This window comes from Mandrillus leucophaeus, unplaced genomic scaffold (genome assembly GCF_000951045.1).
Source record: "Mandrillus leucophaeus isolate KB7577 unplaced genomic scaffold, Mleu.le_1.0 Scaffold389, whole genome shotgun sequence".
Lineage (NCBI taxonomy): Eukaryota > Metazoa > Chordata > Mammalia > Primates > Cercopithecidae > Mandrillus > Mandrillus leucophaeus.
The window spans coordinates 26,749-31,862 of record NW_012104131.1 but is presented as its reverse complement, the minus strand read 5'-3'; the positions used below and the strand labels follow the sequence as shown (position 1 = coordinate 31,862).

At 38.2% G+C, this 5,114-nt stretch overlaps 1 protein-coding gene across 1 annotated transcript in view; it reads left to right on the top strand.

Moving 5' to 3' along the window:
- LOC105547421 (xin actin-binding repeat-containing protein 2-like) overlaps positions 1–5,114 on the top strand; it is a gene marked incomplete at its 3' end in the record, with an annotated part of 164,132 nt that overhangs the window by 137,730 nt on the left and 21,288 nt on the right. The window lies entirely within an intron of this gene.

Below are 5,114 nucleotides of genomic sequence, written 5' to 3'. Positions count from 1 at the left end.
TCTAACTGGTGTGAGATGGTATCTCATTGTGACTTTGATTTGCATTTCTCTGATGGCGAGTGATGATGAGCATTTTTTAATGTGTCTGTCACTCTTTCTTTTAAACTGCAACTGAGCTTGATCTTCAGCATAGTCTCCACATGCTTAGCATGTCCTGCACAGCAGCCCCTTCCACCTTTATTTACGTCATCTCTCCATGTCTTGAATCCACTCACAGCATCTGTGAAAAGATGGAAGAACTCTCACTCAGGAGCGAGGCACTGAAAGATGGGTCTGTGGAGACCAGACTGTTTATCATGGGAATCTAAAGGAGAGAAGGCAAAGAGAACTCAATAGTTGAAGAGGAAGCAAAAAAATCACAAGACAGTGAAATGGTGCAATGCATCAGGAAAATCACAAGATCAGAAATCAGTGGGTATAGGGACAAGGAAAGTTGGAGCCTGCAATGGATGAGGGCACACATTTCAAAACAAAGGCCATAAACAATTCAGATTTGTTGAAAGCATCTGACTCCAGGCTGCAGGAGTAGGTTTGAGAGCTTAACGTGGGGAGGCTAGACCTAACGCCCACTCAGCCTGGGCCCTGCGTTAGCAGCAGAGCTTCCATTGACGCCTCATATCACTCTGCCCCCAATTCCAGCTAAATCCATCAAACTGAAAACCAATTCAACATTTTCCCATAATGTGCTACTTTTGCTCCCATTCCCAGGCTGCCGTGTGTGTGTGTGTGTATCTGTGTGTGTGTGTGAGAGAGAGAGGGAGAAAGATTCATAGTTCTGCACATAAGCTAATACTCAACATCATTTGTCATTTTTCCTGACAATCCCAAATATTCTCTATGATAATATACAACTGGAAAATTTAAGACTGGAAGTAAGTTTGTGGGTAATATTTTTAAGCCATGTTAAATTTTAAAAGTTTGGGCAACATAAGATTAGAGATTAAATAGTTACTAGAGATGTGCATTGGATGTAATACGGATGAAGCTGAGATCTGATGGAGTATGTGTGGTAAGACAAAAAAAAGGAAGACTGGGGATGGAACCCTGGAGACTATACATGGTTGGGTATCAGGAATCGTGTGTGTGTGTGTGTGCGTGTGTGTGTGTGTGTGTGTATAGACTGACCACGATAGATGAGTGCTATTTGTGTGTCTAGTCACTTACCAAGTCGATGCTCAGGTTTGACACTGTAAAGAACAGCACAGAGTGCTTGCAAAGCATCAGCATTTTGTGTTCCTCCTTCTGTGAGGCTTTCTTTAATGGCAACATAGTGTCAGGCTTAGCGAGGTTTCTGACATTTCCTGTGACCCTGCAATGCTGGTGAATGGGACCGAGGGCTTCGTGCCACGTCTGCTTTCCTTGGCAGGCTTCCAACTCAAGAGTACCCTGGGACATCCTGAAAGTCTACTGAAGTCTTCTTCCTAGATCCCACAAAACTAGGAGGATACTGCTTCTGATTCAGTGGTCCTCCAAAGAAAAATGTGGCTGGGGGTGGGTTGGTTGTGTGTAGGTATGTGTGTGGAGTGGGGTGGGTGTTTTCATGTCCTGTGTGTACTTAGCTCACTGGGCTGGGGAGGCTAGTTCTTTTCTTCTGGACTGAAATATGATGGAGACATGAATGTATTTGGAATTTTTTAGCCATAACGTTTCTAATTGCTTTGTGCAGCTATATAATAACAAGAGATTTTGGCAGAAATTACATTTGGCAGAAAGCCCAAAATTGACTGGTTTCACTTTCCAAGCAAACATTTTTACACAGCTCTAATTTTCACCTGCTCATGTGGTGCCCTGCTGAGACTTTTGGGTGAAGAGCTGAATTTCATTGTGGGAGACTCACAGGTTTACATGCAAGATGTTTATTTTTGCTCCTTCTTGGAAGCTGTAATCCCAAGTTTCACATAACTTCTCAATGTTGCTTAATAACTTCTATTGCAGAATTTACAACTTGTTTTCTACACGTCAAAAAAAGTAGGAGAGAGAAAGTAACAAAATCTGCCAATGAGAACCATGAAAAAACAGACATTAACTTTTGCAATATTACTTCAAGACAAATTCATTCAACAAATGCTTAATGGGCACCCACTGTTTATATGTCAATATGTTAAATATTAAATACTTGTGAAGTTGACTATTTTAATCTCAACCATCAGTTTACTTCTTGGTGATCTAGAAATTTTAGTTCTAGATAAAAACAGAAATTTAATAACCAGTTCTGCAAAAATATTAGGGAAGGCTCTGCCACTCACTATTAGGGAACATACAAGCATACTATTTTTGAAAACATTTTCTATTTTTCCCACCATTGCATGTAAGGAGACTGAAACGAGCATTTCTGGCCACTGTGTGGTGGCCAGTCCTCCATATTCACAACTTCTTTAACACCTTGAAAACCTAGTTTCATATGGAATGTTACAAAGCAACCCAATTGCTTTTTACATCCCGTCCCAACTTTCCTCCCCCTTATTGTCTACTTTACTTGAGTTTAAATACCATTGGTGTAGGAAGACTTCTGTTTGCAAGTGTTAAATTCTTTGTTGTTGAATTCATCACTGATGTATCTGTCTTAACATGCACGGGAAAAAGCAGGTTTCGATTCGAATAACATTTAATAAAAATAACTTTGCCCTTTAAAAACAGGAGTAAAACCGCATAAATGAGTTCTTCCATGTATGGTGCATTTATAGGATTAGGTTTTGAATCTGAGGGAAAAGAAACAAATGCCTATGTCAAATTTTTAAAGATAAATAACTGTAAATAAATTAAGGGATGACGATACTGACTAATTATACCCTCCATGTGTATCATAAGCAGGGAAGACGATTGAATTACTTCCACCCTTTGGACTGTTCCTAGTACCAGCGTATCATTAGGAATCTGACATCATCTCTTTCTTTTGAAATTACGTGCTGCATTCATAGGCAAAGGGTATTTGGGTCATGTTACTGGTTACAGAGGAGAGTAACCCAGCATCTGATTGCATCAGAGTTTTGATACATTAAAATTATTATAATTTTAATATGTAAACATTCCTGTTCTAAACTGTTTTTAAAAACCTGTTTAAAATGTATACAACATTATTCAGTGTCCCTTAAAATTATGAAAGAGAAGAATCAAAATGCAGTTGTGAAAGTACAAATATATGAACAAGATGCCCATTACCTTTTCATTTAAAGCACATTAGAAAAACATAAAGCTTTGGTAAGAATAATGGTGTCCTACATGGATTCTTAACATTTCTGCTTAACATTCGCCAGTTAAGTAGAAATTTTATATTCCTATCCAAGATGAAGTAATTAAAAGCCACATTATTTTGAAAGTTTTCAAGCTTTGAGATACTATTTTTCAAAGCACATCACTGCTCTGAAAGAGTGAATTTACTTCCAGAAGAGTAGACTGTTCACTAAGCCATGCTGCATTATTTAAGCATTTTCACTTTTCTCCTTGATTGCTTCATTTTCCCAAATAATGTTCAGTAAAGAAAGTGTGTTGAATTAGTGTGGCTTCCTTTCTTTGATCAGTTCTATCAGTCATTAAGTTCAAAAGAAAAAATATCAAAGTATGCTGCTGTTCGTGGACTTAGGCAGAAAAAGCATTTTAAACAAAGACTTAAGATCATTGAAAACAGTTTGTGTAAATTCAGGGATTGATTTTTCTAAGACAAAAATTGGATTGAATTAAATACATTTTGTTATTCAGACAAAAAGTGTGATTAATAGGAGAAAAGCTGCCAGAGTGTCATGTATAAGTTGGTGAGAGTTGGATGTGATGATCTGGGCTTTCTTTTAACATCCTTTGTCAAAATAAATTTCAGATGCTAACCTTAAGAGAGGGGTGAAAGTTTGGATGAAGGTGAAGAGAGGAAATTCCTAAAACACATTCAGATACCTCTAGATCCTACAGAATGCTTTTAGCACAAAAATGATTTAAGGCAATAATCGGTAAATGATTAACATTCCTACCTCTGCGTACGTTCAAACAACTTAAAGATAAGCCTGCCAGGAAGATACTTTTCAAAGCTACAAATTATTAAAGCTCCATCTCCATTACATTACCTTGGCATACTTTTGTTCTGTTGAATGCCAACAGCATACTTGAAATTAAACAAAACAGTTCACTACACATGACCTAGCTTCATATGGAATTTTACAAAATCTGTGAAAGAAAGAAGTTGATCATTTTAGGAAAAAGATTTTAATCTCGTATGCACGTGTCATCCCCATCTACCAATGCACTGCTTTGACCCAGAATTAAATCACTTTCTGTGTATTCTGGAGGCCATTATGGTTTTAGGGGTATTAGTGGATATTTTAACCAGTTTCTTAGAGACACGCACGCTTGCTATTAATCATAGACGGAGCCTGCCTACTGTCTCTCCATGGCTGAGGGGTGAGCACATTTGCTTGCTATTTCTCAAGTTCTCTTTCTAGCTAAGACAACCAGAAAGAAGATGAAATTCTCCCCACAAGGGCACAGACCCCTAGTAACTAAACCACACATAGAGGAGGATCTGGAAAGCTGAGAATCACAGGGAAGTTTGGGAAAAGGAAAAGCACAAATGAAGCGGTAGCAATGAAAAGGGGATACATTAGAAAATCAGGGTCAGAAAAAAAAGTTATGTCACAGAGGTAGCAATTCTGTAAGAAAGATAATTATGTATGAAATTTTAGGATTTTCTAAAACAGAGACTTTAGAAATAATAGGATAGCAACTAGTTTAAATAGAATGAGTGCTGAAATTAAATAGAAAGGAGATGCATATTCAAACTGACCAAACAACAATATTTGTAGGGGTTTTCGTCACAATGTTGAGTTTTTCAACACGTGGGTACTTAGCACAGTAACAGTAGAATGAACCATCAATGAAGGATACAGTTTCCTTCTCTTTATCTTTGGTAGGTAACCACCAAGCAGCAGGGACTGAAAGACTGGCCTAGTAATCACCTGGGCTGGTCTGGGTCATGGCCAGTGTTCACCGTGCCAAGCCCATTTCTCAAAGGCCCCATAGGAAATTTTAAAAGTGAGTAACTTTGAATGACGATTTCATGATTTTACCTAAAAAACACAGAGCAGGAAAAAAACATGAGGAACCATTAAGGGGGCGGGGTGGAAAGAGCA